Source organism: Rhinoderma darwinii, chromosome 1 (assembly GCF_050947455.1).
Source record: "Rhinoderma darwinii isolate aRhiDar2 chromosome 1, aRhiDar2.hap1, whole genome shotgun sequence".
Lineage (NCBI taxonomy): Eukaryota > Metazoa > Chordata > Amphibia > Anura > Rhinodermatidae > Rhinoderma > Rhinoderma darwinii.
Window position 1 is genome coordinate 275,152,305 of NC_134687.1, and position 13,923 is coordinate 275,166,227.

The 13,923-nt window shown below is 42.1% G+C and overlaps 1 protein-coding gene across 2 annotated transcripts in view; it reads right to left on the reverse strand.

Moving 5' to 3' along the window:
• PIAS4 (protein inhibitor of activated STAT 4) overlaps nucleotides 1-13,923 on the reverse strand; it is a 124,547-nt gene that overhangs the window by 40,819 nt on the left and 69,805 nt on the right. The window lies entirely within an intron of this gene.

The window sequence follows — 13,923 nt, forward strand, 5'->3', positions numbered from 1 at the left end:
TGCACAATGACATCACATACATGCACAAAAAAAAAAAAAAAAAAAATGAATAAATAAATCGCTGCCGTGTGTCAGCATTGACAACTTATGTACATGTGGTAAACAAGCAACACACATAGGAAATAGTTTGTTTTCCTAGTTTAGCTCCATTTTAACCCCTTAACCCCTTCCCTCTTTGGCCACTTTTGACCTTCCTGACAGAGCCTCATTTTTCAAATCTGACGTTTCAATTTATGTGGTAATAACTCCGGAATGCTTTTACCTATCCAAGCGATTCGGAGATTGTTTTCTCGTGACACATTGGACTTTATGTTACTGGCAAAATATGCCCGATACATTCAGTATTTAATTGTGAAAAACACCAAAATGTAGTGAAAAATTTCAAAAATTAGCATTTTTCTCAATTTAAATGTATCTGCTTGTAAGACAGGCAGTTATACCACACAAAAATGTTGCTAATCAACATCCCGCATATGTCTACTTTAGATTGGCAGTGTTTTGAACATCATTTTATTTTTCTAGAACGTTACAAGGCTTAGAACTTTAGCAGCAATTTCTCACATTTTCAAGAAAATGTCAAAATGCTTTTTTTACAGGGGGCAGTTCACTTGTGAAGTGGCTTTGAGGTCCTTAGATATTAGAAACCCCCAATAAGTCACCCCATTTTAAAAACGGCAACCCTCAAAGTATTCAAAACAGCATTTAGAAAGTTTCTTAACCCTTTAGACATTGCGCAGGAATTAAGGCAAAGTAGAGGTGACATTTACAAAGTTCATTATTTTTTTCCAGAAGTTCATTTTGAATCCATTTTTTTTGTACCACAGAATGTTTTACCCAAGGAATGCAACTCAATATGTATTGCCCAGATTCTGCAGTTTTAGGAAATATCCCACATGTGGCCCTAGTGTGGTAATGGACTGAAGCACCGGTCTCCGAAGCAAAAGTAGCACCTAGTGGATTTTGGGCCTCCTTTGTATTAGAATATATTTTAGGCACCATGTCAGCTTTGAAGAGGTCTTGTGGAACTAAAGCTGTGGAAACCCCCCAAAAGTGACCCCATTTGGGAAACTACACCCCTTGAGGAATTTATTTAGGGGTGTAGCAAGCATTTTGACCCACCAGTTTTTTTTGCAAAAACTTTTGGAACTAGGCCATGAAAATGAAAATCTAAATTTTTTCAAATATGTAGGTTTAGCTATTTTTTTTCATTTCCAAAAGTAGAAAAAGCACCACAACATTTGTAGAGCAATTTCTCCCGAGTAAAACAATACCCCGCATGTGGTAATAAACGGTTGTTTGGACACACGGCAAGGCTGAGAAGGGAAAGAGCACCATTTGGCTCTTGGAGCTAAAATTTAGCAGGAATGGTTTGCAAAGGCCATGTGACATTTGCAAAGCCCCTGAGGGAACGAAACAGTGGAAACCCCCAACAAGTGACCCCATTTTGGAAACTACACCCCATGAGGAAATTATCTAGGGGTACAGTGAGCAGTTTGACCCCACAGGTGTTTTACAGAACTTATTGGAAGTAGGCCGTAAAAATGAAAAACTACATTTTTTTCAAAGAAAACGTAGGTTTAGGTATATTCTTTCTAATTTCCACAAGGAGTGAAAGAGAAAAAGCACCATTTGTAAAGCAATTTCTCCCGAGTAAAATAATACCCCACATGTGGTCATAAACATCTGTTTGGACACACGGTATGGCTCAAAATGGAAGGAGCACCATTTGGATTTTGGAATGGTTTCTGGGCGCCATGTCACATTTGCTGAGCCCCTGTAGTACTAGTACAGTGGAAACACCCCAAAAGTGACTCCATTTGGGAAACTGCACCCCCTGAGGAATCATGTAGGGGTATAGTGAAAATTTTGATCCCAAAGGTTTTTTGCTGAATTAGAATTAAGCCATGAAAATGAAAAATGTTTTTTTCCAGCAAGATGTAGTTTTAGATCAATATTTTTCATTTTTACAAGGAAGAGAGAAGAAAAAGCACCACAACATTTGTAAAGAAATTTCTCCCGAGTACGGTAACACCCCATATGTGGTTATAATCAGCTGTTTACATATATGGGAGCATTCAGAAGAAAAGGAGAGGTATTTATCTTTTGGAGCGTAGATTTTTCTGGAATGGTTTGCGGACGCCATGTTGCAGTTGCAAAACCACTGATGTACCAAACAAAAGTGACCCCGTTTTAGAAACTACACCCCTAAAGGCATTTATCAAGGGGTGCAGTGAGAATTTAGACTCCACAGGTGTTTTTCAGAAATGAATACGCCGTGGATGGTGCAAAATAAAAATTGCAATTTTTCCACTGATCTGCCTATTCACCGCACAATATGTTGTGTCCCTAGAGAATCTTACCCCATAAATTGTTAAGCGGGTTCTCTCGGGTATGGTAATGCCTTACTTGTGGACATAAATTGCTGTTTGGGCACACTGTAGGGCTAAGAAGGGAAAGACCGCCATTTTGAGCATGGATTTTGCTTGGTAATATTTCTGTTTGGGGTTTTGCTGGTATTTCAGTTTATAATGTGGGGGCATATGTAATCTGTGCGGAGAACATCAGGGCATAATAAGAGGGTATAATAATGGGGTAAATAATACAATTATCCATATATGTGTGGTACGATGTCAAACGATCCGTTATGCACAGGCCGGTGTCACACTGAAAAACGGTTTTCTTTTTCCCCCTTTTGTAACGCTCTGCACCTATTGCTGGGAAAGTTTTGCGCTGGTATAATACGGGCGCCCTGGCTTCCAGCGGATGTGCCATGTCCCTTCCCTTTTCTAGTTCCTAAATACTAGGGCCCTGAAACTGAAGGAATGTTCCCCTCCGGCCTGCGCATTGAGATGTTTTTTCATCACCGCATTACTAGTGCCGTAACTTTTTTATTTTTCAGTTGATTGAGCGGTGTGCGGGCTTATTTTTTGCGAGACGGGCTGTAGATTTTATTGGTACCATTTTGGAACACATACGACTTTTTGATCACTTTTTTTTTCATTTTTTGATAAAGGAAATTACCAAAAACAAGCAATTCTGGAATAGTTAGTTTTTTCGGCATCCACAGTGCGCCCTAAATTACATGTTCGCTTTATTCTGCGGGTCGATAAGATTACGGCGATACCAAATTTATATAGTTTTTTTTATGTATTGCAGCTTTTGCACAATAAAATCATTTGTTTTCTGTGTCGCCATACTCTAAGACCCATAACTTTTTTATTTTTGCGTGCACAAAGCGATGTCAGGGATTATTTTTTGCGGGACGGATTGCCGTTTTTATTAGTACTATTTTGGAGTAATGTGACTTTTTGATCACTTTTTATAGCATTTTTTGGAAGGAGATGTGACCTAAAAACAAAGATTCTTTTTACGGCATTCACCGTGTGGGATAAATTACATAATAGTTTTGTAGTTTGGGTCGTTACGGACGCGGCGATACCAATTATGTATAGTTTTTTAAATTTTTACGTTTTTTGCCATAATAAAAGACTTACTATGGGAAAAAAGTCAGTTTAGCTTTATTTTTATTTGAAATGTGTGTGTTTTTATTGTTTTACCACATTTTTATTAACTTTTTTTTTAAACTTTTTTGACTTGTCCCACTAGGGGACTTGAGGGCCTGATGCCCCGATCGCTACTCTAATACACTGCACTACATACGTAGTGCAGTGTATTAGCGCTGTCAGTTATTCACCGACAGCAAGCCTATAAGGACGCGCCGCAGGCGGGTCCTCATCGGCTCCCGTACAAGGCAGACTCGGACGCCATTTTCAGGCGCCCGAATGCCACAGCAACCCAGCGATTGCATCACTGGGTTGCCGGTCGGGTGAAAACCTATCAGATGCTGCGCAATATTGAGTGCAGCATCTGAGGGGTTAATCAGCCGGATCAGAGTATAATACAGCTGTCACCCCGCGGTGATGGTGCCGGCTCTGCTTCTGAGCCCGCACCATCACCGCGACGTAACTGTACTGCGCTTTGCGGGAACACCGTCCCGGCAGCGCCGTATATATATGGCGGATGTCGGGAAGGCGTTAATGACCGGGCCTGAAAAGACCTTAAATGACCAGCTAAATTTTTCTGTTTTTGTCGCTCTGCCTTTCAGCAGCCATAACTTTTTTATTTTTTTATTGACGTGGCTGTATGAGGCCTTGTTTTATGCGAGAGTAATAATATTTTTTTCTCCCCAGTTTGGGGGGAGGGGGAGGGGGTAAAAAAATATATTTTTTTTACGGCGTGAATATAGGAAAAAGCGATTGTTTTTCTTGTTTATTTTTTATCCCGTTCACGTTTCACGCTAAATAACCCATTAGATTAATTCTTCATGTTATTACGGTCTTTTGGTACTAAAGGTTTTTTGTTTTTATTTAGTGTAGGGGCAATAAAGTGTATTTTATGCAAAATAAGGACTTTTTTTTTTTAATCCCATCAAGGGATAAACTTTATTTTTTACTTCTAATGTATTAGCATACTCCTTCCTGTATGCTAATACATTACACTGTCGCTATGACACAGGCAGCTGATTGGGCAGCACATAGTGTGCCCGAACAGCAGGCAAACGGAACAGACAGTCCTGGGGTCCTTTGTAGGTCCCCAGGGATGACTGCAGAGGGATTCCCCGGTGATGCGATCAAAGAGGAGAATTCCCTTTGATCATACCGCGGTCACGGACCGCGGCAATCAAAGGGTTAAACAGCTGGGGTCCGAATGTTTTCCGACCCCAGCTGTGTTCAGGAGGCTGCTCTAAGATCAGGAGCTGTAAGTTACAGCTCCTGCTTAGAGGGTGAGCTCACGGGAGCGCTCATCAGCCTCATCTACGACGCCGCCAAAAGACGTCGATGTAGAATAGGGACCTGCACCGCCTGCCGTCAAAAGACAGTGGGCGGTCGGGAAGGAGTTAAGATGGAATCTTAGAAAAATGACAAAATATAGATTTTTGTGTGTGAGAAGTCCTATAGATAAAATTGAAGAAAACCTTGATATTCCGGTTTTCACATAACCTACTAGAGCATTTAGCAGGTATTTCATGTAGCTCACTTCAGGCCAAACAAATGATTCCTCTACTGCATACCTAAATCCATTTAATAAAACTAAATAAAAAAGGGACATTAAATCTAAAAAACCATGAAAAAAAGAAAAATCGAAGTACACAAGTCCACTGTAGATGAGCTTGACTTTCAACAAGATGCTGGAACAAGCAGTTTTGCTGAAATTTGGTAGACAAAAGAGGGAGCACTTACCTCCCAGCCCGGCTGCTATCTCTAACAAAAGCGTGCATCAGCACATCACTGCCAATACCAGAAGTTTGAGAAAAAGGGATGGGGTTTAGCGCCCCTCGACTATAATGTACACAGCTACGGAGGGATCCGTGACAACGGAAGAAAATAGGACGTGTTCTATTTTCCAACGAACCCTTCATATGGTCCGTTGAAACAGATGTGTGAACGGCCCAATTGAAATACATGCGTCCATGTGATGGCCGTTAAGTTAACGGCAGTAACACGGACATCATTCTACGTTCATCTGAATAAGGCCTTAGCTGGGCAATGAGAAACGACCTGAAATAGGGAATCTGTACAGCTCCAAGGCAAGAATTACACCTGGAATAACTAAAAGGTGGCCATACATTAAAGTTAATCAAATACTGAGGATGCGTGTAGCGTGAGGATGTCACGCCGACGCACACATGCTGTTCCGAGATGGGTCCGGAAGCAGGAGCTCCTGTTGACCGGTGATTAACGCCGCTGCACACTCCACTCCTGCCAGCCCTATAGCTGGTCATCGGTCTGTCTCACAGCCCTACAGGAATGCAGGGCTCCAGCTGACCGCCGCTCAATGCGGCTGAGCACTCCTGATCCCATCTACCATACAGTGTGCGATCACTGCCCGACTCATAATCTGCCTCCCTAATCCTGCTAGACAGGGCCTACTACTGCTCATCTGGGGTGGCACTAAAATTAGTGACTTGAAGCAGTTAACAAAAGCAATGAAGCATTGACTAAAATCACTCCTCAGATTGGGGAAATGAGAAGTGATATTTCAGTAATACGAGACAAAATGAATAAGAGAGAACGTGTTAGGGTATGTGCACACACACTAATTACGTCCGTAATTGACGGACGTATTTCGGCCGCAAGTCCCGGACCGAACACAGTGCAGGGAGCCGGGCTCCTAGCATCATACTTATGTACGATGCTAGGAGTCCCTGCCTCGCTGCAGGACAACTGTCCCGTACTGTAATCATGTTTTCAGTACGGGACAGTAGTTCCACGGAGAGGCAGGGACTCCTAGCATCGTACATAAGTATGATGCTAGGAGCCCGGCTCCCTGCACTGTGTTCGGTCCACTACTTGCGGCCGAAATACGTCTGTCAATTACGGACGTAATTAGTGTGTGTGCACATACCCTTAAAGAGGCTGGGCAGAAAATAAGCGATGTAGAAGACCACTTAAATAAAACTAATGAGTGATTTGGAAGACACCAAAAAGGAGAGTTGGAAGCTCCATAAAAAAAAAAATGGTGAATATGGAAGATAGAAGCAAGAGGGCAAATTTGCTAATTCTGGGAGTCCAAGAGGGGGATGGAAGATAAGGACTGAACGGGATATATCCAACAATGGATAGTGGAGAAATTGGAAAGAGGCGCGGTTTCTGGAGCTCTGTGTAGAGTGGCCTCAGAGTGCCAGGCAAACATAAGACCCAAGGAGAACACCCCAGGGCCATTATCTCAAAGATACATTGCTATAAGGATGTAATGAGGAAATTCAGAAAGATCCCTTTTCAGGAAATTAACCCTTTCATGACCAAGGGTCATTGATACCCCCGTGTCCAGGTCAGATTTCCCATTTCTGATATGCACTGACACACACACACCTCTCTAAGTCAGGATTGCTGTGAGCGGAGAGGGCTATAAGGCTACATTCGCACGACGTGAAAAAGAGGGCAGGTCACAGATCAACAGTCAGTTTTACATGGCTATTTTGCATCAATATGTCTCAAAATTTGAATCTATTTCTCGGCCATCTGACCGATTTTTAACCGCCATTTGACAGTTATTCAACACCAGTGCCCATGTAGTGATGACGAAACACCAATGTAGATAGTGCCTACTGTAAATAGTGCCACAGTTCCCACTGTAGATGGTGCATAGTGCCCATGTAGCTAATGCCACACTAGGGTTGGGCGATCAAATTAATCCCATCTATTCGCATTCAAGGTCTCCGACTATTCAGTTTTTATTTAACAGAATCGTTAAATAGATTTTTTTGAAACCAAATCTCACGAGATCACGGAGCTAAACAAGATTTGGTTTCACTTGCCGGAATCTCACAAAGATTCAGACGTGTCAGGATTCTGAGTACACATGATGCCCAGGCTGGATGGTCATGTGTATTCATGATCAGAATACTGTAGTAATGTTAGGGTTTGTGTATGAGGCTGCACATAGCAATATATCTATATCGCTAGTGCAGTGTAAATGAATGGAGAGGAGTGCATGATGCTGATTGGTCAGCGTCATGCACTCCTCTGTACAACTTGGTCGAAAGTAAAAGTACGCCCACTTGGGCATTAAGAAAGCTCATTAGCATAAACCAAAATCGCTCCTAATGTTGTGAAAAAAGATAGTTTTTTTAAATTAAAAGCATTACTGTCACCTACATTACAGCGCCGATCTCCTTATATAGGAGACAGGGCACTTATAATGTGGTGACAGAGCCTCTTTAACATATTTCCTGTTAGGACATACCTAAGTATGCCCTAACAACTGCCTGTGTACTATCCGTGCACAGTCTAATGTACTGCCATATAGATATATGCCAGAACATTAAAGTTTAAAAATAAGTAAAAAAGTAATCTTAAATTAAAAAAAATTACACATTTTTTACAATAAACATTGAAATAAGTCTCAATACATAAAATATACACATATAGTCGGTATTGGCATGGCCGTAATAACCTGCACAACACATTTTTGGCGTCATTTCTGGTGTGTACTTCGTAAAAAAATAAAAACTACTTTCTTTCACTTATAAATGTGAGGCACGACGTGTGATGAATTTAACCTCCATCTGCCTCACATTAATAGGAATTGTACCTTACACATTAACCCATTATGACTGAGAAATACAATGGGGTTAATTACTATTCATGTGAGGCACATTCAAAATGAATCACACCACGTGCCTCACATGAGAAAATCGTATAACTTATTTTTTTTATTACCGTTGGCAAAGTATCGTTTTGGTATCGAAAATCACAATACTACACAAAGAATCGGTATCCAAGTGCAAATTCTGGTATCGTGACAACCCTAGTGGGACCCGCATCGGACATATCCAGTGGATATGTCATAAATGTCCCTGATGGGAAAACCCCTTTAAGTAAGTCGGAACAACTTACTGCAGCGAGAACTTCTTTTCAAAACTTACCATTGCAAAGAGTCAACTGCGCTGTAGACGCAATAGCAACATTATCAATACCGGCTAACATCACACGGCTCACCAATGAGAAGCAGTTCCAGCCATCACATTAGGGGTCAGTAATTAGATGTTTGACCAAATATAGCAGGGTAACTTTTAAGTTAATAATTTTGTATGGCCCGCAAATAATGTTAAAAATATTCAAATGGCCCTTGGCAGAAAAAAATAAGTTCCCCACCCCTGATGTATACCATGCTATAAGGAGTTATATCGAAATACCATAGGGAATGGGGAGTTAGGCCCTATGCACACAACTGTATTTTTTCCCTCCCGTAAATACGGGTCCTTTGTCACCCTTATTTGAGCTTTGAGATGTGGGGAGCTCTGCCTGGGGAGCACTCGTGAGGGCCAAGATAAATTTTTAACTGTCATCACAAGGATTGATTCCTAATGGCCGGTAAAAGCTGAACAATCGAGTTCTATGGGGCCGTGAAGAAAAAAAAAAAAAAAAAAGCCAGCCATGTGATAACAGCCACAGAACTACATTGTTCTGAGAACGACCGCTGTCACACGACCATTCTTCCCTGTCGTGTGAATGTAGTCTTGTCGTCAATTCTATGAACTATAGCAGAATTTGAGCGATGAGGGGGATTTCTCTAGGTAGGGGGATTGGGGGAGAGAAGGGAATATTTGTTCAGTAAGATTTATCAATCAATAGTCTGTTACAACTCAACATGGTTGCCTACCCAGCATTTACAGGGCCCTGAACGGCAAGTCTGCCTAGCTATGCTACAATATAAAGGATTTATCACTGCAAGACTAGACAAATTTGTCCATAACAGCTTCACTTTGATTCTTACCTAGCTTCTTAATATATATAATTTGACTAGTTATACTACAAATTAGAGTTGGAGATTTATCGATGCATAAGTAGACCGACTGTCCGATTACTCACAGGGGAAGGGGGGCACACACTATTGTACTTCAATGTATCCACATCCTTAGGATGTGGATACAATTGAAAGCGATGGCGAGGAAAGGAAACCATTAGTTCCCTGCCTCGCCAGTCAACGCTTTTTGAGGGAACAGGTGGCGCTATACGCCGCCTGCGTTGTTCCGCTGGAGAAGGACCAATTCAGAAGAGACCAGGCCTGCATCACTAGATTAAAAGGATGGCGCAGGTACGCCGGCAACAAGGTGAATTATGGCTAGTACCTGGTTACTACCGATCATTTACCTATTTTATAAAGTTACTAATGCTTTGTTTTTTACAGATTTGGCTGTTAAAGGAACAGTGTCATCACAAATAAATTTTTTATATGTTAAAGATGTTAGTGCTTTAATAAAAACGTTTATATTCGTGTGTTTGTGTTTTACTTTTTCTTATTTTTACACTTTTTCTTCCCTATGGGGGCTGCCATTTTTTGTTCCATTTCTGTGTGTGTCCCGGCTCCCGTCCCATTGACTGCCGTGTACGGCGTCTGTGTGGGAACTGCGCATGCGCCGCTCCCACACAGTCCTATTCGAAATTGGCGCCGTCCGACGCCATTTTCCTGTGGACCGGAAGTCGCGGCCGGACAGTAATATTACTACTTCCGGTCGCGGCTTCCGGACTTGTGCACATGGAACAGCGGCAGCAAACGGAGCGGACGGGCCGGAGGGAGCCGCGGCGGCAGGAGCAGGTAAGAGATTTCAATGTATGTTAGTGTTTGTGTGTGTTTACTACTGTATGTAAACCTACTACACTGTGGGTTACCTCAAAAAATGGCGACACACAGTGTAGGAGGTTAAACCTTTCAAACCCCTCGTTTATCCCGGCACTAGCCAGGATAAAGGAGGGGGGTATGCTGAGAGCTCACTAGAGCGAGGGCTTTTAACCCAATGTTGCAATGCTGCAATTTTGGGAACTAGCTCCATCTAGTGACCAAAAATGGGTAGTATTATAAATTAGAAAAAATTTATAATATTTCCTGACTCGCGAAAAAAATAAAAAAAATTTGAACAATGTTTAATCACCCACACACTAAATGTTTAATTTTTTAAAAAAAAACATGTTTTTCTGGCAACACATTCCCTTTAAGACTACTTTGGATTTGAGGACTACTTCATTGTCAGCGTTTTTTGCTTTAAAGAGGCTCTGTCACCAGATTTTGCAACCCCTATCTGCTATTGCAGCAGATAGGCGCTGCAATGTAGATTACAGTAACGTTTTTATTTTTAAAAAACGAGCATTTTTGGCCAAGTTATGACCATTTTTGTAGTTATGCAAATGAGGCTTGCAAAAGTCCAAGTGGGTGTGTTTAAAAGTACAAGTCCAAGTGGGTGTGTATTATGTGCGTACATCGGGGCGTTTTTAATACTTTTACTAGCTGGGCGCTGTGAAGAGAAGTAACATCCTCTTCTCTTCAGAACGCCCAGCTTGTGACAGTGCAGATCTGTGACGTCACTCACAGGTCCTGCATCGTGACGGCCACATCGGCACCAGAGGCTACAGTTGATTCTGCAGCAGCATCAGCGTTTGCAGGTAAGTCGATCTTACCTGCAAACGCTGATGCTGCTGCAGAATCAACTGTAGCCTCTGCTGCCGATGTGGCCGTCACGATGCAGGACCTGTGAGTGACGTCACAGATCTGCACTGTCACAAGCTGGGCGTTCTGAAGAGAAGAGGATGTTACTTCTCATCAGAGCGCCCAGCTAGTGAAAGTATTAAAAACGCCCCGATGTACGCACATAATACACACCCACTTGGACTTGTACTTTTAAACACACCCACTTGGACTTTTGCAAGCCTCATTTGCATAACTACAAAAATGGTCATAACTTGGCCAAAAATGCTCGTTTTTTAAAAATAAAAACGTTACTGTAATCTACATTGCAGCGCCTATCTGCTGCAATAGCAGATAGGGGTTGCAAAATCTGGTGACAGAGCCTCTTTAAGTTTTAATGATATGGCTAACGAGGGTTGTGGGGGGGGGGGATTATTTCAATGAAATATTTTTTTCTCTGTCTTTTTTTTTTATTTTATTTTTTATAACTATTACTACTGCCTTAGTAATGGCCGCTGTCTGATTGACAGCATCCATTACAAAGCGGAGGCTTTGTGTTAGCTGGTGAAAAGGCTAACACTAACCCCTCATTATTACCACTGGACCTACCTCCACCAGGGATCCCGGAAGAGCCGAGTACGATCCAGTACCCGACCATTTGTAGTGATGGACGGGCACTGGGGCGGCCGCAGTCTCGTTTTCAGCTGGGAAAGCCCAAAAATTTATGGGCATTCCCACCCTGGTAATGCTATTCTGCTGCGGTGTTGCTTCTGGCCCTGTTTATGAAAAATGTGGGGGGTGGGGGAGAGACACCGTTTTAAATAAATAAGTGAAAAAAAACAATTGACGTGGCCCTCGTTTCTGTTCCCAGCTTCCCTTACTACAAATCCCATGCTCCCTTGCATTGGCTGGCATCTCAGTCAGCCAAGGAAAAGAAACACTACATCCCATCTACCTGTTTTAGCCCACCCCCTACAACTTCTATTGCGGCACTCCTGATTGGATTTTCTAAGCGGGCACAATTACTTAATAATTAATTGAGTAGAGGGGGGAGGAATAGTGGCACAGGCACAGTGAGGACCGACATCTGAGCGGTGCGGTGAAGAGATTATGCTCAGAGCATGCAGAGCCAGAGGAGGAAGGCAGCCCCCTCAACCAGTGAACAGGGACGTCACAAATGACACAGAAGAGATGGATGTGACTTATGTGAACATTGTTTTCAAAACCCCATTGACACAGCGAAATAATCTGTGCAGATTTCAGGACATTCTACATTTTTATCTCAGAACAGATAGGTCCTTTTTAAAGCCACATACAGATATATTGCAAATTTTTGGTGAGAATTTAGCAAAGGGCGAAAATACATAGGGGAAAATTTCTACTATGTCTGAATGTAGCCTTAAAGAGAACCTTTCACCTCCCCATACATGTGCAGCATGTAATGGGGAGGGCTGCACAAACCCTGGGGCATTTCATTTTTTTTTTCTACCTCCCACCGTTTAGATATCGGTGTCGTTATATTTGGCGCCCGATATTTAACCCGTTAGTGACCGCCCCATAGTGTTTTTACATCGGTCACTAATGGGCTTTATTCCGATGCAATAGAGTTTTTACGTCACATCGGAATAAGTAAACAGAGCGGGGAGCTGTCAAATCTCGCTGCTCTCTGCTACTGGAGGTAGCTGAGGGCATCCCTGTGCGAACGTGTGAGATTGGTATTAGTATTTATCTCATCCGTTTAACCCCTCAAATGCGGCAATCAATAGCGAGCGCCGCATCAGAGTTGTTATATGGAGGAGGGAGCTCCCCCTCATCCCACCGACACCCGGTGATAAGATCGCCGAGTGTCTGTGTCTCCGAGGGCCCAATAAAGGCCCCCAGGTTTGCCTGTAGTGAATGCCCGCTAGGTCATGCCAGAGGGGTGACCTAGCAGATGCCTGTCAGTTTTACACGGACAGGCATAATACACTGAAATACAGAAGTATTGCAGTGTATTATAAATGCGATCGTAGGATCGCATACTGAAGTCCCCTAGCAGGACTAGTAAAAAAGTAATGAAAAACCCACTTTCCCCCCTTACAAACTGCTTTACTATTAACAAACAAAATAAAAGTAAAAAAGTTACACATATTTGATATTGCCGCGTCCGGAACGACCCCGGCTATAAAAGTGATTACATAAGTTAACCCGCACTGTGAACGTCGTAAAAAAATAAAATATAAAACCATGCAAAAATTAAAGTTTTCTTTGAAAAATATGAGATAAAAAGTGATCAAAAAGTCACATCTACTCCAAAATGGTACCGATAAAAACTACAAGTCGTCCCGCAAAAAAAAAAAAAGCCCTCCTACAATTGCATCGGTGAAAAAATAAAGACGTTACGGCTCTTCAAATATGGAGACACAATAACAAATAATTTTGAAAATAAAGTGTTTTCACTGTGTAAAAGTAGTAAAACATACAAAAACTATCCAAATTTGGTATCGTTGCAATCGCAACAACCCACTGAATAAAGTTATTGTGTTATATATACCACACGGTAGACTGCGTAAAATTTAGGACGCAAAAAATTGTGGTGAAATTGCTGGTTTCTTTTTCTATTCCCCCCCCCAAAAAAAGTTAATCAATAAATTCTATGTACCCCAGCATGGTGTTATTAAAAAATTACAACTTGTCCCGCAAAAAACAAGACCTTATACAGCTATGTCGACGCAAAAATATAAAGGTTATAGCTCTTAGAATGCGACGATGGAAAAACTTTAAAAATGGCATGGTCATTAAGGTCTAAAATAGGCTGGTCATTAAGGGGTTAAATAACCCCCTGAACAGTCAAGGGGGCGTGTACGGTCAAGGGGGAGTGTTACTATGGCTGTGACACTGTCCAATCAGATATGGACAGTGCCACAGCATGAGTGTACGCGATTGAAGTCTTTTCATCCCAACAGGCAAGGGGGCGTG